This window comes from Ochotona princeps, chromosome 24, assembly GCF_030435755.1.
Source record: "Ochotona princeps isolate mOchPri1 chromosome 24, mOchPri1.hap1, whole genome shotgun sequence".
In the NCBI taxonomy this organism is placed as follows: Eukaryota; Metazoa; Chordata; class Mammalia; order Lagomorpha; family Ochotonidae; genus Ochotona; species Ochotona princeps.
The window spans coordinates 13414129-13436939 of record NC_080855.1 but is presented as its reverse complement, the minus strand read 5'-3'; positions in this window follow the sequence as shown (position 1 = coordinate 13436939).

The following is a 22811-nucleotide window of genomic DNA, read 5'->3' as shown; positions in this document are numbered from 1 at the left end:
TACTCAAATGGTTTCCTGCTGAGTAGAGTCGTCAGCAACTCACTCTGCTATTTGTAATTTTTTGTTTTAGAAGATTTATTTTTATTTTTATTTTTTATTTGAAAGGCAGATTTACAGAGAGAAGAAGAAACAGAAAGAGAGGCTCGTCTGTGTGCTGGTTCACTCCCTGATGGCTGATGGCTGCACCAATCAGGTCCGCATCAGGCTGAAGTCGGGGGCCTGGAGCTTCTTCCAGGTCACTATCGTGCTGCAGATGCCCATCTTTTGCTGTTTTCCCAGGTGCATTAGCTGGGAGCTGATCAGAAGCGGAACAGCCAGGACTCAAATCGACACCCTTTGAAGTACCCCTCCCCTCAACTTTCATTGGTCATTTGAAGCCACATCCACACATCAAAGACTTCATGTAGTTTCTTGAAAATTTTTCATTTATGTATCTACCAAATCCTTCCCCTGCCCCATAACAACTTTCACCAGATGGGAATCATACTTAACTGTAGAATTACTGAAAAGTGTCTCCCATAATGTCAGTTTCCACCTAGTCAAAACTAGCTGTTGCAGCAGTTTGGGAAGTAAACCAGTGGATGGAGGGTTTGCCCTCTCTCCCCTCTTTGGATGTCTGTCTGTTTCTGTCTGCCTCACTCTTTCAAATAAGTAACAGAAATCTTAACAATATAAGAGAGAGGTTAGGCAAGTGTATCAAGATTTCATTAGACAGGTAGAATAAGTTCTAATGTTTTAATACCCGGCACAGCAACTTCAATCAGTAATGATGCATTGTATGCTTCCAAATGGACAAAAAGAGAGAGGTTCTCGCCAGAAAACAGAAGATAAATATTGAAAGCGCTAGATATGCTAACTTGCCTAATTAGATCATTTCACAATATATACATGTAACAAAACATCATATTGCACTCCATAAATACATATAATTGTCATTTTACAGTCAAAATGGAACTAAAAAAAACAGCGGAGGGTAAAGGCAAGGAAGGGACTGCATGAGAATCGTGAGATGGATGCTGACCCTTCTCCACTCACCTCTAGATGGGCACCTCGGTGTGCTGACCCTTCTCCACTCACCTCTAGATGGGCACCTCGGTGTGCTGACCCTTCTCCACTCACCTCTAGATGGGCACCTCGGTGTGCTGACCCTTCTCCACTCACCTCTAGATGGGAACCTCGGTGTGCTGACCCTTCTCCACTCACCTCTAGATGGGCACCTCGGTGTGCTGACCCTTCTCCACTCACCTCTAGATGGGCACCTCGGTGTGCTGACCCTTCTCCACTCACCTCTAGATGGGCACCTCGGTGTGCTGACCCTTCTCCACTCACCTCTAGATGGGCACCTCGGTGTGCTGACCCTGCTCCACTCACCTCTAGATGGGCACCTCGGTGTGCTGACCCTGCTCCACTCACCTCTAGATGGGCACCTCGGTGTGCTGACCCTTCTCCACTCACCTCTAGATGGGCACCTCGGTGTGCTGACCCTTCTCCACTCACCTCTAGATGGGAACCTCGGTGTGCTGACCCTTCTCCACTCACCTCTAGATGGGCACCTCGGTGTGCTGACCCTTCTCCACTCACCTCTAGATGGGCACCTCGGTGTGCTGACCCTGCTCCACTCACCTCTAGATGGGCACCTCGGTGTGCTGACCCTTCTCCACTCACCTCTAGATGGGCACCTCGGTGTGCTGACCCTGCTCCACTCACCTCTAGATGGGCACCTCGGTGTGCTGACCCTGCTCCACTCACCTCTAGATGGGCACACTGGTGGCTGTCCACTCCCAGGGCCGTGCTGAGAGCTGAGCTCCTTCTGCGTCCAAGTACTTAGCACACTGACTGGCATATGGAAGGTGGCCAAACACCGTTGTTATTTATCCTCATAAGAGCAGCTCCCTAAATGACAGCTGATACAAGGAGAGCTTGAATGAACAAAGCTTGTGACTTCAGAGCTCTGAATGCATGGTGACCTCTGACACTCACAGCAGCCCATTCCCTTGTCAACTTGTTACCGGCACTGAGCCCTCCTGACTGCCCACACTCAAACCCACCACCCGATCCCTCACCACTCACAGTGTGGTCCTGCACCCCCATAACATGGACCAGCAGACCGGAGCTTGTGAGAAATACAGACTGCATGACCAGAGTCTGTGTTTTATATAAGACCCTCACCCCTAGGTGTTCCAAACACTCATTAAAGTTAGCAGGATCCTAAGGATGGATCTATGGAGCCCCCCAGCTGTGAGACTGTCCTTGGGGAACCTGCCTGTGGTACCTAGCTGGAATGAAGCTGGAATCCAGAGTGAGAGCCCAGTCACGATGCTGTGCTGACCTGTCCACACAAGGGGTTTGGCACCCCTCACAGCAGTCACCCAAGCCTCATAGCGGAAAGAAAAACAAACAGGAAATAAATGAGTGATGCACTTGGGAACCTAGTGAAGGCTGAGGATTTGCTGAGAGCAGCGAGTATCTAGTAGAAGGAGGGCCAGTGTATTTTGCTAACATCCTCTCATGCACTGTAGGATCGGGTGTCATTGTGGTGACAACAGTAGACATCAACCTCTGGAAGCCTAAGGAGTTAGGGACAGTCACGCTCAGAACCCGGGTTCCTCCTGTTGCCTTCCTACTAGGCTGTCCCATCGAGTCCTGGAAATAACCAGGTGTCTGTCTCTTTCACCCCACCTCATCCACTTGAGAATTTCACTGACTTCTATCTCCCCTTCCTGATGGATGCACAAAACACCTTTTCCTCTTCTCTTCTTGCAGCTGGGGACCCCAGCTTCTTGAGAGCGCGCCTTGGATTCCCACTCTGTTCTCAGGGCCGCAGATGGCAAGCCCTTGAGATCCTGAGCGCGAAGGAAGGGAAAGCCCACAGGCCGGGATGATGCAGCCACCCAAGCAAGCTCTGTCTGCACTTTGCAAACAGAAACAGGCCTTAAATTATGCCAGTTAGTTCATCCCAGCAAGGAAGCCTGGTGACAGATGATTCCAATCTCCAAGCAGCAAGACTTCTCAAGCTGTGCGTCAAGGCTGTGGTTGCCCTTCATTCCATTTGTCACCTGCCTGGCAGCTGTCAGCCCCTTGATTGAGCTGGAGCAGTTGACATTGTGCATTTAGGCAAAATCACCAGGTTTCCATGTTTTGGTTTTCTGAGCTTACTGATGTACAGAAGAAAAGCAAGCAGACCTAATCGCTTTGGGGATCAAAATCAAAACCTATTGAGCTGAGGAGTGAGAGAATTCACTTTTATTGCGCTGCACAAGAGCATGGCAAAGGGCATCAAGTACCCTGTGCAGCGCCTGGCATAGATTTCAAGCTTAAAAAAAAAAAATCCACATCAGTGTATCAGTCACATTGTAGTTACGAGCAACAACGTGAATTGAATCTTTACCGTAAATACTCATTTCATGGCTGTATTCCCAGACTTAGCACAGTGCCTGCCACACAACAGGTGTTTAGCAGACACTTGTAGAGTGTCTGAGTGAAACCAAAGCAGGTGGTTAGGCCTGTTCCCGCTATAGTGCATGTTTGGCTACCCAGCATCTGGAGTCACTTCCTTCACCCAGAGCACTTTCTCCATCTCTTAAAGCCAAGTCTAGGGCCCGGCGGCGTGGCCTAGCGGCTAAAGTCCTCGCCTTGAAAGCCCCGGGATCCCATATGGGCGCCGGTTCTAATCCCGGCAGCTCCACTTCCCATCCAGCTCCCTGCTTGTGGCCTGGGAAAGCAGTCGAGGACGGCCCAAAGCTTTGGGACACTGCACCCGCGTGGGAGACCCGGAAGAGGTTCCTGGTTCCCGGCTTCGGATCGGCGCGCACCGGCCCGTTGCGGCTCACTTGGGGAGTGAAACATCGGATGGGAGATCTTCCTGTCTGTCTCTCCTCCTCTCTGTATATCCGGCTTTCCAATAACAATAAAATCTTTAAAAAAAAAAAAAAGCCAAGTCTACCTGCCATGAGAGATGACAACACCACTTTCACAGGACCCAGCAACCACCAGGCTCTGCCAGTCACTTGTACCTACCTAGAGTTTCAAAGTCATAGATGGTGGTTATGATGGTAGTTTCCCAGGGTTCCCAGGACAGGAAGGGCTGCTGAGCAGTTAGCACGTATCATCCCCAAGGGTTTGCTCTAGCATGATCTAGGCTCTAGCGTGATGCTGGGAGAGCAGGTGTTTTGTTCTGCTAGGAGGTTTCTTAGGGAGGGGATGCTGCCTACGTAGCTCTGAGCCTGACTCTCTGGCGCCTCTAGTGATGAACTTGCTGACCACACCTTTACTGCTGGCAACCCAAGTCCTTACAAGATGCTGAGAGAGTGAAACAACTCACCCAAAGCCACTGCTGCAAAGTGGCAGAGCCAGCAACCAAGCTCAGGTCTGGAGATTCTGAAGTGCTTTCATCAGTGAGCTCCTAAAGGAATTGGGCTCACATTTAAACACGTGACCGAAGAGGAAGCAAATCAAATAAATGTCTGGTTGCAGTAGCCAAGCATCTTTTCCCTGCCTGGTGCACACACAAGCTCCGTAGTGATGTGGGTGGGTCCAACCACATACGCCTCTTGTAACTGCACTTTACAGAGACCAGCCTGGCTAGCTGGACATCAGAGTTCTTGCTAAAAAAAGAGAAATCCATTTGTCTAACATCCATCAAAAGAAGTTCTCAAATTCGAGTAGAATGAACTCAAATTTTTATTGGGTTCAAGTCAGATCATCTCTTAGCTGCCCATAAAATTCATTTTTAACTTATTAAGCATAGTTTCCAAAATAGCACTGCATGGGTAATTTGTCTACAATAAAAATGCCTGGGTCTGAAGCCCGGACAGTTCCTTGCACCACGGCTGAAGGACTCAAGCCAGCGGCTCCAGCTCACCAACCTGCGATCTCCTCTTCTTTCAGTGGCAATGATTTCTGTCTCTGCTGCATTAGCGTGTCAAGGGAATGCATGAGATATTTACGTAGACTGTTAGCACGTGGTCTGTCACAGAGAAGGTACTGGTAACCAGGGTGAGGAGGAATCCCAGAGGACAGATTCCCAGAAGTCAAATTACCGACTGAAACTGTAAGGCACACTCTTCAGAGTTCTTGGTTTATATTCCCCCTTTCTCTCTTTTCCCTACAGGGTTGCAGCAATTTTCACAGCCACCAACAATTTATTAAAACAGCTACTTGGTAAGAGGTTGTAACTAGACCTTTGCCAGTTGGCAAGAGATGCCAAACCATGGCACGTCTGGAGCCAGGTATACGGATCACACAGTAAAGAACGTTGAGTGGTTTGTGGCTTCCTGAAGGTGCCACATAGAGGTCATATTCAAAATGTCAAGGACAGGGCAAGTGTCCAAAGACCCCGCTACAAGCCGTGTGCAAGCCGTATTATCACACATCCGTGGTTAGATCAGTAACTCTACAGCATTACTGAAGACCTGGAAGGCTGGTTCCATATCCCCCAGGGTGTGGACTTTCTGAAGCTGGGGTCTCTGCACAGAAAAGGAGGGAAGCCAGGGGTGTGGCGCCACCATAGAGAGAGTAAATGGTGGGTGGAAGAGTGGCCTTTACTTAAATTCCCAAGGCAAAAATGTTTTATAGGAGCAGGAAACAGGACAGAAGAATGTGGGGTGGATTCTGAAGCCACAGAAATCCTGTGTTTTCCTCATCTGTCCGTTGAAATTGATCACAGAAATTCCTGACCGTTTGCTGATGTGGAACATTCTTCTTGCTTCATTTCATGATCTGAATCTTTCACAAAAGGGATTTTTATAGCTTCTGAGACCTCAGAGATCCATGTTCAACTTCCAGCTGTATCATCTACAGTGGGTGTATCAGGCTTCCCTGCTCTAGTCCATTTCTCACTCTCAAATTCCCCCACCAGCCCCTTTGGCTCATTGGCTCTGGATGTCTGTGGACATTTGCATTAGTGACCCTTGCATCAGGGCACTCTGAGAACAGTCCCAGAATCAGCCTCTCCTCTGTCCTCTGCCAAATCCACTAATTGGGAGAAAATTGTAATAGGCTCCACCAGGCGCTAAGCTTGTCAGGACAAGAAAGACTCTCTGTGGTTCTACTGTACCCGGGGGACTTGCAAGTGTACTGGCCAAGGACCTACTGAAGGCGGTGGTCCATCCAGGCTTCAGAGACAAGAAGACTGGCACTTGCTCCAAGTCACTAAAGATGTGCCATGTATGAGGGCCACCTGTTAAACCCACCAAGAACAAAAGCACCATCCTAATGCAATTGATTTGGCAGCCTCGCAGCAGGGAAAGCCAAATCTCTGCGAACATTAAGTGCATTAATGTCCCCCCTTGGAGGAGAAGTTCACTTTTAACCAATGCTAAATTCTTCAGCAGCAAGTTCTGGCCAGGAAATCTGTCCCTGCACTTGGGGAAACAATCCAAGCGTTCCACTGAGCAGTGCCTCATGAATAATTTTAAGTTCTTCTAAAAAGGAAAAACAATAGAGTATAGCCATTGTCGTTGCTTGGCGGCTGCACACCAGGGCTCTTTGAAGCTGTTGTTCCAACCTGGCTGGGGAGCATATCCTTACCCTGGAAGGTGGGCACTGAATGATTTATGGCTCCGGACCATAGCCCCTGCTCCTCAGCTTTAGCAATAAAACTGGAGAGGTCAGGAAATCTGATTGCACACTCTTAATTAATGTATGTTTTATTTATGCTTATGGAGCCTGAAATATTAATGGAGGCCAATGAATGCATTATTGATATGTTCCATAGAAGATATGGGTTACAGTACATGCATAGGAAGCCCCAGATGTCCTTCTATGAAAGATGTGAGGAGGAACCTACAGCTGCTGGCAACTTTGGGGTGCTCGGCATTATGGCAAGCCTTGAAATCTCTGTAGCTTTTAGCAGCTGGTATCAGAAAGATGCTCTTTTGAGTACTTCTCTCTAGGATGAATATACCCTTTCACCTTTCTTTGGGGGGCCAAGGGAGCCAAGAAGGATATTTTTATTAATGGAGTGCTTAATAGGGAGCAGGCATTTTTCCAATACAATTTCATGTCAGCTTCTTGCACTATTGATCCTTTTGTGAATCCCCTTTTATGCATCAAGAATGACAATTCAGAAAAGCCAAAGTAATGTGCCTATGATCACACAGTGAGTGTGTGGAAAAATTGCAGGTGAAATCTGCTCTCTTGGCACCATGGGAATAAGTGCTGTGGACAAGGTTTGCCAGTGAATATTAAAATCTTGGGTGACAGAAGAGTGTGTGATATTGTGCGTCTTGGCCCATCACTCAGAGGAGATGGCAGCCAAGCCATTTAGCCACTCTGTAGCTCAGTTTCTTCATCTGTTAATATTAAGTTGATGATGGCACCTGCTTCCTGAGATTTTTATTAGATTATTGAACTATACGTGGAAACATCAACACCTGTCACCTAACGAGCGCATAGTAAATTTTTAGTATCCCCATGAATGCTCATCAAGGCATGAAAGCTACCAGAAATCCCAGAGGCTTCACTACAGTTGAGTTCCCTTGGCAACCTTAGGGGCAACAGGGTGCTGAAGGTCCTCCCTGAAGCCCTTGATGGGGGAACACAGTGAGGATACAAAGGTAATCTCATCTTTAGGGAGCGTGCATCCTGGGTTCAGCACAGTGCTGTGTGACGTGTGTCTGCTTCTTTAATTATCATTGCCATCCTGTGAAGGCAAAGTGCCGCTCAGCAAGTCCTAAACACTTCCTCAAGATCCCCAGGTTGATATAAATCTAGAGTGGACCGGTGAGGCAGGCATGCAAATCTCTTTTTTTAAACTTTAACTTGTGAGTTGTTTGTTGTTTCCATGATAATGAATGTTCTCTTGAAGGAGGCTTTGCGTCTCTCAGCTCCTGATAGCAGGTAGAATATACACAAGGCATTCTTTGAGTCTTGGAAAGTCTTTACCAAAGCTACAAACGGATGCTGGGCCAGGTGCGTCCTCAGAATCCAGCAATCTCACCTTGTCCAGTGTCCACACAAGGTCTCAGCTTGCAAAGCTCCGTGGGGAGGCTCCTGCACCATCAGAGATGAGCTTTATCTTTGAAGACTAGGATAGTGTCTGCATAGCCACTGCTATAATCTCAGAGGTTGGCAAAAAGCCTTGTAGATCACAAGGAATAAATAAGCGAGTAGTTAGGCAAATAAATGAAGCAAGACCCAAGTCATCACATAGTTTAATGTAGTCATTATAGTTGTAATATAATATATTCATTATAGTTGTAATACCATGAAACCTTTATTTTATTCTGAATGTGCAATCTGTGTTTCTGTGCAGGGTGCTGTGGTGGATAATGGAGACCGGTAATTATCAAAAACTTGACCTCTGCCTCCGTGCAGCTTGTAATCCAGCATGGGAGGACAAGATCAAATTTCTAGTTTTGCTACTATTTAATGACGACTCTGTGCAGGAAGTGTTATGAAATGAGAGTGTGTGGTAGAGATCCTATCACAGACAAAGGTGCCCTGGTGTGAAGTCTGCAGAGGCTTTCCAGGGAGACCTTTGTGAAGCCAAGACGAAAAGGAGTAAAAATTACTCAACCTCTTTTATTCTCCGGCTCCTCTGCTGTCAAGGGAAGCAACAGTTGCAAGGGTCCATGAGTCCAGGTCCACAGTGGGGAGAGCACCCAGCCAAGGGAATGTCCTCCTGTCCTCTCCCTGCATATCTCATCAGCCTCCCAGGTCAGCAGGGAGGGCTATTGCCACTGTGGCCCTCAACAACTTGGCCCTCCCCTAGTCTGTCTCCTCTACACTCTCAGATACCTCCTTATCCATCCGGAGACTGAGTGCATGCTCCAGATAGCAGAGGGTCAGGCATTTCCTGTCCCCCACTCTGGGATTACTGTCAGTGTCACAGCCCGAGCAGGGATGCTTGACAGCAGTAGCTCTAAGCTGTCCTTCACCTTCACACACAATGGTCAGATGCCCTGGAACTCCAGAGCAAGGGTGGAGTGGGAGCAAGTCCCTGGGGGTGAGAGAAACCTGGGCGTCCGCTCAGCTCCTCCGCTGAGACTCTTCCCCAAGGTCAGCTCTGCCTAGCTGTTGACAAGGTCTCCATCAGCAAGAACGTCTCTCTCAGGTGTCTGGATTGGCCATACCCAGTGGACCCAACAGGCAGGTCCAAGATCTGAGTGGCTGAGACGCCTGAACTGGCTCGGGAATCTGTTAGAGGTAATTCTCAGCTCAAATGTTTGACCTTGGGCAAGTTTTTTCTCAACTCCATGATGCCAATGTTTCAATAATGAAATCCTACAAGAGTCATGCTTACTGCCCAGGGTTCTTGTAAGGTTTAACAAGATGGTGCTGGTGAAATGCATAGCTCAGTGTTTGGCAAACAGTTTAATCACAAGACATCTACTCGGGAGCACAGCTTTCCAGATAATCTTTTTCTTTCTTTACAAAATCACATGTACACTTGTGATTTTCCTTCTTATCTTCAAGCTGTAATGTATGATGCCTTTTAAAAATGTAGTTACACATGCATATGTATTATGTACAAAATTGATTGTTCTACAAATTACTTTCATTCAGTAAAAAAAAAATGCCATGCTTCTACTACACACGAGGATGCCCCTTGTACCCCTCCATACTCGTACATCCTGAGTGTTCCCTCATTCTTTCTGATCACTGCGTCCCATCCCACCAGGTGGAACCCACAAGGTGGTGATGGCCCGCCAGCTCCTGCTGCTTTCTTTCCGGTACTGGTGATCATTTATTTAATGCTGAGTTTGATTCCTAAACAATGAGACAAATGTCAAAAATTTAAACTTCTTTGTCGCGAAGGCCCGCGGCGCGTATTGACGCGATGTGATCTCTGCCCAGTGCTCAGAATGTCAAAGTGAAGAAAGGCAATGAAGCGCGGGTAAACGGCAGGCGTAACTATGACTCTCCTAAGGTAGCCAAATGCCTCGTCATCTAATTAGTGACGCGCATGAATGGATGAACGAGATTCCCACTGTCCCTACCTACTATCCAGGGAAACCACAGCCCAGGGAAAATAAATAAACAAACAAACAAGCAAACAAACTGCCTCTTTGGGTGCAGGTTCTATTTGTCCTGAGGATATGTAAAACTGAATCTGATACAGTTACAATTAAAGCATCCTTCTTTCACCTGTCAATATATTACAGATGATTATTAATTGTAGGATTTCTACCTCATGTTCCACACATATGGCCCCCTAGCTAGTATGAACATTCCTGGGCAGTTACCTTTTTTTTTAACCCTTTACAATAAATATGAGGATGTTTGTGCACCTTTCATTGGGTTTCTCTCAGGAGTGTCTGACACAAAACGACCCTACAAATCACAACAAAGAAGTGATGCTGACACAATGTCCGGATATTATTTTAATTTAACCAGCTTTGAATGTATTAAATGTGTGTGTGTGTGTGTGTGTGTGTGTGTGTGTGTAGTTTTATCACATGTGTACCTGTGTGCAATAACCACCATGACAATCCAGGGCTATTACACCCCCACAGGCTTCCAGTACTGTCTCTCCTTAACCAGTCCTCATACCTGGCAATCCCATCCTTGTTCCCCATCTCTGTGATTTTATCTCAGAAAAGTCCTGTATGTACAAACAAAACCCTGCAACATGGACCTTTTTGAGAACTAGCTTTTTTCACTCAGCATGTCCTGTCCGGGAGTCATTATTTTGCTAGATTTGTCAGTGATGCTTGCTTTTTTAGTGAGATCCATCCTAGGACACAGATGCACTAGCGTTTGTAGAGTGGCTCATTCACAGAAAAACACTTGGGTCATCTCCAGTTGTGGGGATAGGAAAAATAAAGCTCCTATGAACACATGTGGGTAACTCTTCATATGGGCAAAAGTTTTCACTTCTCAGCGATATGCCCAAGGCCAGAGCAGTAGGCTAAGTGTGCGGTGGGGTCTCTAGGAAGCTGCCAGGCTGTTTCCCACTGTGGCAGTGCCATTTCCACTTGCATGGTGTGAATGATCACATGTTCACCGGCATTTGATGTTGTCTCCATTTTTTATTTTAGCCATTCTGATTTGTCTATGGTAATATCTCATCATGATTTTAATTTGCATTTCCCTCCTAGCTGATGATATTTAGCATTTTTTCATGTGCTCATTTGCCATCTGTACATCCTCTTTGGCGAAATGTCTCTTCATGTCTTTTGTCTATTTTCTAATTGGATTGTTTGTTTCTTTACTGCTGGATTTTGAGGGTTCTTAATGAAAGTTTCCCCTTTTAGCATTAATTTTGAAATACCAGATGTTCTAAGAAGAATTCTGATCAGATGGATGCTGCCTGTGGGAATGGGTAAAAACCATCTTGAGCTCCATTTGAAGAATGATCACGCTTCTTTTTGATGTGCAGCTCAACCTCAGAATCCCTTTTATATCCTATTTTAAACCAATAGTCCGTTGTGGGTATGCCTTCAAGCATATCTGATGGAGGAGCAGGTGTTTGTCCTAGTGATGAAGTTGGACCACCACATCTCATGTCAGAGTGCCTGGGTTCAAGTCCCAGATCTGCACCTGATTCTAGCTTCCTGCTAATGTAAACCCAGGGAGACATTGCTGGTGGTTCAAGTTGGGTCCCCTGCCACCCAAGTGGGAGGCCTAGGTTGGGTTACTAGCCCCTATGGCTGCCTTTGGAAATGAGGTGGAAGATCGAATCACTCTCAAAAAATTCAAAAAATTCAACATACACATATATATGTGTGTTATATAAAATATGTTATATATGTGACATGTGTGTTATATATGTGTAAAGTATATGTGATATATATCCTACATGATATACTTTACATATATAAGTATACACACACATATATAGGTGTAAAATATATCATATTGAGAAAAAACATCACTGAAAGCTATTGTGCCATGTTCTCTCTGGCAACCAGCCCTGGGCTGTGAGCCATCCTTCACCTAGAGACCTGAACAGTGAGTCCTCCCAGCTCATCATTCTCCACAGGCTCTCATAGTTTCCCTTTTATAAAAATGAAGGAAAGGGAGTATTGTTTGTATAGACTGCACAAGGTTGAAATGTGTTATAGCCAAGTGCAGGCTTGACTATCATCCCATCTTGGTGGCAGAAGGAGGAGGAGGATTTTGTGTGATTTTACAGGTTGCACATGGCACACACCTATGTAAATGAGGAGGGGAGAAGGAGGCAACATACAGGTTACCCCGCACTGAGACCCACATCAGGGTGTAAGTTGCACATCAGGGTGCCTGAGTGCCCAGGGTGGGTTACATCTGGGCAAGGGAGCTGCCTCCTCTTACACAAAGATGTCAACCACTTGAATCACTTCCCCAGCTCTACATTGAGGGAGCTGTAGCCACTCAACAGAGACTAAGCTTATAGGCTAGCAGGAGTCTATACTCTCTCACTTTCAGCCAAGTTTTCCCCTCTAAGCCTCAAGCTTTTGTCTTTGAAACGGAGATAATGATAGCTGCTTTCTTGAAAAATTGTTGCAAGTATTAAGTGGGTTTACTTCTTAAAGTGCTAGACATCTGGCATATGTACATGCTCAGCAAGTAAGGACACTGCCATTCAACTATTACTCTCCTTTGGTCATGGGAGGGCCTGGCTCACCTGTGTGAACCGGTATGCAAACCAAGAACTGGCAAATGCTGTGGTATCTTGTACAAGATCAGGGCAGTGCCGTTTATTAAGCTGCAGCTCTTGTGATTTATAGTCACAAAGCGCTTCAAGGAACCAAATACTCCCCTGATCTCAGGGTCGGAGAGATGAATTGATGTGGAGAGATTGGCGAAGTATCCTTCATCCTGGAACGCAGCCAGCTTGGCTTTAACACTCGGGGTCAGATGCCCAGCCCCAGGCTCTGTCTTCCTAGCCTGATGTGCTCTTCTTCAAACAGGTTTTTTATCCTATTTCTTGCAAGATGTAGGGTTTTCATTTCTTTTCCTTAAGACAATCCCATCTGTTCTCTGCCAATATTGTTCTCTCACAGAAAGATAGTCCAAGTATTGAAGAAAGAACTTTAAGGGCTGACTTGCTCATTGTTTTCTAAACTCCAGAGGACAAAAGAATTATGTGCGAAACATGTTTTAAAGAAAAAATGTGTCTAGGGCCTGGCACAGTAGCCTAGTGGCTAAAGTCCTCACCTTGCATGCACCAGGATCTCATTGGGGTGCCAGTTTGTCTTCCAGTTGCTTCACTTCCCTTCCAGTTCCCTGCTTGTGGCCTGAGAAAGTAGTCAAGGATGGCCCAAAGCCTTGAGACCCTGTGTGTGAGACCTGGAAGAGCCTTAGGGCTCCTGGCTTTGGATCGGCTCAGCTCTGGCCATTGCAACCACTTGGGGAGTGAATCAGTGAATGAAAGATCCTCTCTATCTCTCCTCCTCTCTCTCTCTCTCTCTCGCTCTCTCTCTCTCTCTCTCTCTCTCTCTCTCTCTCTCTCTATGTGTGTGTGTGTGTGTGTGTGTGTGTGTGTGTGTGTATAAAATGTGTCTGCACCAGGAGCTGGATAGCTTGGCAATGATGGCATCAATCAAGACGCCTACAACCCACATCAGTACCTGAGTTTATACCTAGCCCTGGCTCCTGATTGCAGCTTCCTGCCAATGAAGACCTTGGGAGACAGAGGTAAAGACTCAAATGATTGGATTCCTACCACCCAAGCAGGAAATCTGATTTGAGTTTCTGGTTCCCAGCTTCACTCTGGTCCTGGTTGCTGCAGGGCATTTGGGATGTGAGTCAATGAACATGCATGTCTCTCATCGTCCTGCTCCTCCTCTTCACTAAATAAATACATTTAAAACGCTTAGACCCCAGTCCTGGAGCTCTGATCCAAACACAGGAATTTGACTTTGTCATCGGTACTTTAACGTGTGTCCAATGTTGGCTTGGCCTTTTCCAAACTCTCTGAGCCCTAAGGTATGTGATCATCTCAAGTTATGTAACAGTGCAGGGCAGACTGAGACTACAGCCGTTTGTGTTAATTCTCACCAAGGTGCTGTTCCTCTAGTGTTTCCTCTCCATCCCCCAGCTTTCTTCTTCAGTGACCTTCAGGCCCTTGGTCAGATGCCCTTGGATGCTTTCAAGCCTACCTCCTCACCTGCAGTCCACAATAAAATCTACAGGCTCAGGATTACTTCCTCAATGAACACAGCTTCTCAAGCTCAGTGCAAAATACTCCTTGCCTGGGGACAGTTGCAAAACGGGGAGAAACATTAAATACCACAACAGAAAATGGAACCAAAGGAGAATGTGCACCTTGTGTAGCAACATTGGAAAGTGAAGTGAACTGAGGAATGGGCTTAGAGGGTTTACCTGGGAGGTTTATCCAGTGGGTATCACATTACCTCACCCAGTTGTTCCACGCACTGTCTATGCAGAAGATTGACTGGCTAGTAATTACCATGCTAAGCCCTGATAAAGACCAACTGGACTATGGCAAGAAGAAAATACTGAAAGACTTTTGTCTTTGTGCAAGACTTGTGCAAAGACTGAAAAATCTTTTCTAAAGACAAAGCCTTCATCTAGAGAAATGTACAAGCAAATTGTACATGATGATAGACACACCCATTGGAATAAGAGCCAACACACACACACACACACACACACACACACACACACACACACACACTCATAGATCTGCATATAGCAAGCAGGTGCATACCCCTGCATTAACAGGCACACATGAATATGAGCAGACACACATGTACACATACATGCATAATTACAAACATGATGTGTGTGTATCACCATGTACACTTTACAGGTTCTAGATTTGAGGGGTAAGGATATGGATATGGGGTGAGAGCTGGGGGCAGGAGGACACTATACAGACCACAACATCATCTATGGTCACTCTGCTGGCTACATAAGAGCAAAGCCTCCCTAATCCCAGCTTTCTAAGTAGCATCTCTGAAAAGACAAGAACGTCAAGGCTGTTTTGAAGAAAATGCCAATTCAGTGTTTTCACATACTGACTGGTGTCATTTAGGACTATCTTAGACAATAGTTTCTAAGTTGTTCATCCCAGAAACATCTTGCTATTTTAAAAAATATATGCTTGGAAATCTGCAATAGTTGCTGAACAGAGTGCATGCATGTGTAGTTTTCTCTCCACTTTTCAAGAAGAGCCAGGCAGAATGTCAAGGCAGGTGCATGTCACCCTAGCCCAGAGAGTGGGCCCCCTTTGGAACAGAGTACTTTGAAAAATCTCCATGGAACACAGCAGATTGAGTGTGGTCCATTGGTTCATTTCACTGTGAATGCCTCTAGAAAGAGCATCTCCCTGGATGTCACACTGTGAATTTGACAGTGGCTGGAGGCGAACGGGCACCTTCAAAGAACTGGTTCGGGAGAGCAGGTAAAGATTGGCAGTTCTTAGAATTCAGTGGAGAGCCTGTGGAATTAAAATCAGCTTCTGGGCATCACTCCTTCCTGAGAAAGAGACAGACTGGTCTTCCATGTGGAGACTCCAGTCCAAAGAAAGTCGAAACTAGAAGAGTCTGAAGACAAACAGGGGTTGCCAATGCCACCTTCATGATGACGTCAGAACCAGCTGGGAAGCACAGGAGGGCAGAGAAAAGGAAGGAATCGCTTTTCCAAGACACTGACTCCGGAGTTTCTGTCCTGTTGCTTGGTGGTGGCACCTGAAAATTTTATATTAGAACAACAGCAATGACAACAAAGCCCCTGACTTCCTCAGGCCCTTCAACCCAGAGCCATGTTTGGGATCCTCTGCCTTCAGAAACAGATAAAAATTGTTGGTCTAAATTCTGTCTTTTTTGTCATTTAGATTTCTGAAGCGTTAAGGTTCAAGTCATGTTCATCCTTGTCTTGAAAAACACAGGGATTTGCATGTAGCAAGAGTCCATCAAGTTTGCTGAAATTGTCGGCGTTAGGAATGTAAGCACCACATGTTTGCTGGTGATTCCTTCAGTGACATAGCCATGCCCCCAATGTACTGTGCAAGGGGGACGCAAGAGCAGCAGGGTTTTAAGTGGAAATGCAGTTGAGCAGTTTTGGTCCACTCTCCACTCCGGCAATTACTCCACGAAATGAAAATAACTGATCATTCTCAAGCTTCAGACATGCGATCCCTCACTCGTGGCCTTCTGGAAATGCTGACTTTCTAGTGGATTTCCCCCATTTAGCTGGCTTGCTTTTGCTTCTGAACACTGCATGGTATCAACCCTTCGGCTCAGAAGATTCTTCCTCCCTCCTCCCTCTCCTAGCTGCATGGAGATAGCCAGTTCAGAAGCCCCTCACCTCCAGGAACACTTTCTTCTTTTCTACTTGCTGTTCTCCATAGAGTTAGAAGTCAGTCACCTACTTGGCTCCATTCTTCATCTCAACATAGATTTTCAAGCAACACCTTGCATTGAAATTTGCCATGTCTTATTTGCCTTAGCGTTCCTGGAATTTAGCACAAAATCTAGAAGGTCAGGTCCCCCCTAAAATATGTTAGAGTGAACAAATAGCAAATCCATGCCAAGACAGGTTCTGAGCCTGTGTGCTTTGAATCCGTGAACAGTTCTGTCAGTCAAGCATGTGAAGATGTACCAGAAAAAGTCATTTAAAATAGCAATTATTGGGGCCAGCATTGTAGAATCACAAGTTATGCTGCCGCCTGCACTCTGGCATCCTATATGGCCACTGGTTTGAGTCCTGGCTGCTCCTCTTCTGACCCAGCACCTGAGGGAGAGTGGAGGATGGCACTTGCATGCAAGTAGGAGATCCCGGTGAAACTCCTACATCCTGGCTTCAGTCTGGTCATCGTGGTCATTTGGCAAGTAAACCAGAGGATGGAAGATCTCTTTCCCTCTCTCTGTTTTTCCATGTCTTTCTCTGTCAGTCAGCCTTTCAGATAAATAAAAACAAATTCTTAAGCAATTTCTTCATTCTCATTCATGCATCTGCAGATTTGCAAGGTTCAGTTGAACAATTCTGCTTCAAACCTGGGTCCAGCTGGGCTTAGCTGATCACTGCAGAATTGGTTCTGGTCTACTCCAAGTGTGTCCATTCTGGAGCCCAGTGGAAGGGCCAGCAACTAGCAAAGGATGTCCAAGCCTCTCTGCTTGCAGCGTAGCTGTTACCATCTCACTGGTCAAGTCACACTGCCGAGCCAAAGTCAAGGGGCAGAAAAGCACCATGGCTTATCATACAGCTACAGGCTTCATGGAGAAGCTCAATACAAGTGAGTCCACAAAGCATACAGGTGTGAGCAAACATTTTTAAGCAGAAATCAATCTACCACAATGATGTTCAAATCTTGCTATAACTCCTTTACCTTGTCAAATGCTTAACTCTCCATTTAGACAGCTGCTTTTCTTGTTTAAATAGTCTTAATAATGCATACATTATTACAATAGTCTGAACTCTGAGGAAAAATTAAGTTCTCCCTTATCAGTTCCATTGTGTGTGTTTAGCAGTGTCTGTGGTCAGAGATGACATTATTCAATGTTGTGATGAATGCTACTGTTGACTGACTTAGAACCCGTTCTCAACCACTTAGTTCTCCACTCACCTGAGCAAAAGCAATGATGGTACACACACACACACACACACACACACACACACACACACACATCTCCACTGCAGCTAGGAGTCACCACATAACACAGCCCAATCAAGGATTTAAGCACAGATCTGCAAGGAGCTCTTGAGAAAACGCTTGTTCTAACCAACACAGCACTTCTGTCGGCCCTGCCTTCTCCCTCCTTCATAGCTTTGATATACTAGTTACTTTTTATAAAGATTTATTTGTTTATTTGAAAGGAAGAGTGATAGAGAGGAATAGAAGGAGACAAAGAAAGAGATAACCCATCACTCCTCAAACAACTGCAACAGTCAGGCCTGAACCAGATTGAAGGCATGGGCCAGAAATTCCATTCAAGTCCAAATTGTCACAGAATCCCAGCTGCCTTCTCTCCTCTGCAAAGGAGTAAACTAAAGCGTAGATTCATTTCTACATAAAATGACTGTAAGGTTACAAACCTAGGGGATAGGAGAGCCAGTCCTTCCATCCAAGTTGGGCAGACCCTAAAGACAACACCCACACTTCCAGGCTCCTCTGCTTGCAACTGCCTGGGAGAGACTTGCGGGAGGCATGACATGACTGCAGTCCTTCTTCACATTGGTCTCTGTGGGTCAGGTTCATGAACATTCTACTCATTCCCTGCCCCCACCACCACCTAGGGAGACTTTATCACAGCTCACTAGAGAAAAGAATCTCTTGGCAAATTGAAAACAATGACTCTAAATCACAGAAAGAGGATTCTTACAGCGCCCAAGCAAACAGAAGCTGCTGTAAATCTCCCCTTGTGTGCTAGCGGAGAAGTCGGTTTTGCATCTGTCAGGACTTTGCTGTGCTCATTTGTTCCCTCTGCCCAAAGCTGTCCAGCCAAGACCAATGCGCTTCCTGCCTGTCAGTTCCCCTGGATTTTAAGATGGGTATCTCACCTTTATCTTTTCTTTGAGCAGAATTCCTTCTTGCTCCTTGTGAATGCTCTTCCAGCACAACTTAGCTCTCTGCCAATGACTGGTGGTCTCAGAGACCCGCTGCCCAGATGTTCCAAGCAGTTGTGCACAGATTACCCAGCAGTCTCTGAGTGTGGGATGAGAAAGAGCTGGGTGGGCATTCTCACACCAGTCTCTTGAAGAGTTTGAGTCCAGGATCTTGTTGGTTTGTTGCCAGAGGACAAGACCACCTGTGTCTCTCATTAGCTAGTCCAAGCTTCCTCACATGTCACTGTCCCATAGCAGCATGAAAGATCCCAAAGCACAGATGCTCTTTTCATTCATGTTATTTATTTTAAAGAGAAATTTCTCCTATCTGATGGTTCATTCCCCAGTGAGGCACCAGGTCAAAGCCAAGAGTTAGAAATTCAACCACATGGATGGCAGGGACCCACATCCTTGATTCATTACCTTTTGCTTCCCAGGGTGCACATTCATAGGAAACTGGAATTGGAAGTGGACCAGGACTCAACCCTGGCACTCTGGTGTGGGAGGTAGACACTGGACCACTGGACCAAACATTCACTGCTTATATCACATTTTTATCATCCCATTGGCCCAAGAAAGGCACAGGACTAACTGCAGAGGCATTGTAGAAAAAGATTTGCCAGGAGTGTGGTGGGTGATGGTACAGGATTTCAATCCAGAGAGTCTGACTTTAGAACCTACACTTTAAATATCACGCTATTCAATAATGTAGCATTTCATTTAATTCTTTGACAACCCTGAAGAGAAGGCTGTTACTAGGCCTATTTTAGATTTTAAAACAAAACCCTGAGTCTCAGTGATGTTAGATAATTAGCCTGAGGTCACACATCTAGGAAGTCTGACTCACTTTTTAAAAAAAACTCTTTCTGTCTTCTGCATTACATCAATATGCACCTGCACTTGCTGAATCAACCAGCGCGCAGAAGCATCAACCAGGGACCTCTTTCGGAATACGTGTTCAAGAAGAAAGAGAGGGCTTATGTGGGGTTGTCAACACAGCTGAAAACTATACTGGCTACTTCTCCCAACAATTTCTCTGACATTTTATTCCCATTCTGGAAATCAATTTCAGCCTATCATTGCAGCAGATATTATGGGATTCAAACAAAATGAAAACGTCAGTTTTTCAGCTCCCAGGTTGCTGCCGAACTACCTGGTCATGAAACAGCAGATGGAACTGCTTTACTTTTGACAAGCGTCCACAGTTGCCTCTCAGTTCAAGTTCCCAGTAGCAGAAACCTGATTGGTTGACCAGGTTAAGTCACCTGGGATCGCTGCCTGCTGGGGAAGCCCACTGGTGATTTTACAAGCACACGTAATGAGGAGTGTCTGCTAAGGGTATATGCTGGAAGTTCAAATCTCAGCTGGATGAAGATGTTGTTGAAGGGTGTTAGGTAGAAGGCAGCTAGGGGCTACTGAGAGAGGACATATATATATGGTAGGTGTTTGGGTTTCCCAGATCCCATGTCAGAGTTTTGAGTCCTGGCTCAATTTCCAATTTTAGCTTCCTAGTAATGTTCACCCTGGGAAACAACAGGTGATGGCCCAAGCTCTTAAGCCCCTGCTACCTTCGTGGGTGAGTCAGGTGGAGCACCCAGATCCTGGCTTCAGCTTGGCCCAGACCCAGCTAATGCAGATAATTGAGGTATGAGCCAGCAGATAAAAATCTCACTCAAATAAACATTTTTTTGAAAAATAAAATTATGTGTTGTTCTTGTGAAAGTAGCACAAATTCATTATGAAGTTTCTAATAAAATCAAGAAAGTATGTTATTGTTTCATTCCATTTTAAAACATACACACTATATGAACATATTGGAATTTCTGTCATTTGCCCTGCAATCATGCGGGTTTGTGCCTTCACACTGCCAGCCCAGGCCCACACACAGAAAGGTATATGGCAGAAGCCTTGAGCTGGACTGTGTGTCCTTAACCTCTAGGACCAGCTGCCCACTCCAGCTGCCCTCCTGGCTCTCCCGGTTGAGGCCTCTCACAGTACTGAGATCTGCCTGTTGAACTTCTCCAATCTGTCTGGCTGACCAAGCAACAAACTCTGTAGGCCACAGTCTCAGTTCTTGAAAGCTCTACAGATTTGCTCCCTCGGGAGGAAGGAGCAAAGTTAGGGCTGCGGAGGCTTTAATTAATAGTGCATGAGGATCAGAAACAGGTGGGGATCAATAATGTATTTCCACACTCAACAATTTTTTTTTATCCTGAGAACAACAGCACCAAAACTGATCACAATTGAAAACCTCAATAAAACAGTTATTTTGTTGTTGTTGCTGTTCAACGAAAGGCACAATGAATGAGTTTATCATACATAGAAGTGAGCAAGAAGCAATTAGAAAAACTCAGAAAGCGGGTATTTTATAGTAATGAGTTTAGCTTTCTACTATTTTTTTCTTCACAGAGAGTTAATTGCAATTTCTAGGATAAGTTCATAGGATGATGTGTGATAAGAATGAGAAGTTATGATCACAGCTCAAAACATGAAGCTCTGGGTCTACCCAGTGAGAAAGCCACTGTTTGTTCTTGAGCTCTAGTAGTTGCCTCCGTCTGTGGTGTGCAATAGCCTTGCATGAATATATGTGGCGGTTGTTAGGATGGTGGCCATGCCCATTGCCTTTGCAGCCAGATGCTTCCATTGAGCTGTCAGCTTGAGAACCACAGATTATAGGGAAGTTTCCAGACTAGTGTTCCAAATAGTCTTGCTTAAAACTTACGACAGTATTAGCACTGAGATTCAACTTTGAATAAGTGTGTTTTATTAAAATCTTACTAATGTCTTGAGGGCTTTAGGCATATTCCTTTACTTCTGGAAAATGTGCGGAGAATAAGAAATGGTAAGAAATGTCAAAGGGTTAAAAATGATCCCTATAGTTCATTTATTTATTAGATATCTCACTCATGTTCCATGCGTCAAATATTTGTTACGGGTGAGTGCCTGGTTTGGATAAGAACCCAGTCCATGATTTCAAGTAGGTCGCAGTCCACTGAGGTGAACAGAGAAAATCAGAGCGGAATTATAAAGGGAGGGATGAGAACATGGTGTGGTACTTGCCAGGGTATCGGCGTCTTCGGAGACACCGAGGTGGACGAAAGAGTTGAAGTGAAGATGGATGAGGGAATATAGACACCTACCAGGAGACGAGTAGTGAGGATAATGTCCCCCACCCTGGGTTTGAAGCCTTCCCTAGTCCATCCACTGGGAGGTTCTCAGCCTGGCTTCAGGCCATTAGGGAACCTTCAAAATGTAGGAAAATCCAAGCCTTACTCAAGACCAATTAATTCAGAATTTTTGAGTTGTGGAACACAAATATCTTTAGCATTAAACTTTCACACTCATTTAAGTAGAGTTCTGGGACCAACACCCGCATGCAGCTCTCTGAATTGTATCAGAATCACTTCCTGGCAAGAGCAAAGCTCATGTGAAACACATAGGGAATTCGGTTCCAGGTGGGATACTTAACGCGTTTTTGTTGTTTCCCTTTTTCTCGTTTTTAATATTCAGTGAGCAGTATATAAAATGGTTTTGGAGAATACACGAAGTGTCAGACTCTTTGATTTGCCACAGGGAATAAAATAGTAAACAGAAGTGGCACCATGTTCACTCTCATTGGAACCTACTTTCTAAAGAGAAGTTCAGACATCAGCCAAGCAACTATAGAAGCAATTACTTTTTTAAAAAATACACAATCAGACAATTACGTAATTACTAAGCGATATAGCTATTCAGGAAAAATACAAGAAAGTAGGAAAATGTGTTCCTCTAAGAGACCTCCCCTGGGAGGAGTAGGCTGAAATCTGAAGGAATAGAAACTAACTCAGTGGAAATGCGGAGGAGGGGAAATTAGGGGAGATGGAGAGGAAAGAGCTCCCCAGGTGGAGGAGCACGCAGAAGCATCCTGAAAGACGTGTGTAAATGACTGGGGGAAGATTCAGGTGCATCCTTGTCATCCATCACCATCCCAACCGCCATCCATCATCTTTTCTCCAGAGGAGAGGTATAGAAATGAAAGAAGATTCATTGAACTAGATGTGTTTTGGCTGTTGAGCATCTATAACTATGATGATGCTAAAAGTGCCTCTCCCCATGTAAACTCTTTAGTACCGTGTGTTTGATGGAGGTTTCAATAAAAGAAATACTGGCTTTCCTTCCAGCCCAGGACAAACAGCTCTCTAAGGAATGGCGCCTTAACAAGCAAAGCGGTATCTTGACTGAATTTTGAGACAGGTTGTTCGTAGAGTGGAGAACAGTGCATGTCGCCAGCAAGCCTGTATCAGGAGAAGCTATCAGCTGTGCTGGCCCACTGGGTCTTGGGAACCTTGGCAGCAAAATATGCTTGAACTATGACCATCTGTCTACTTCCCCCT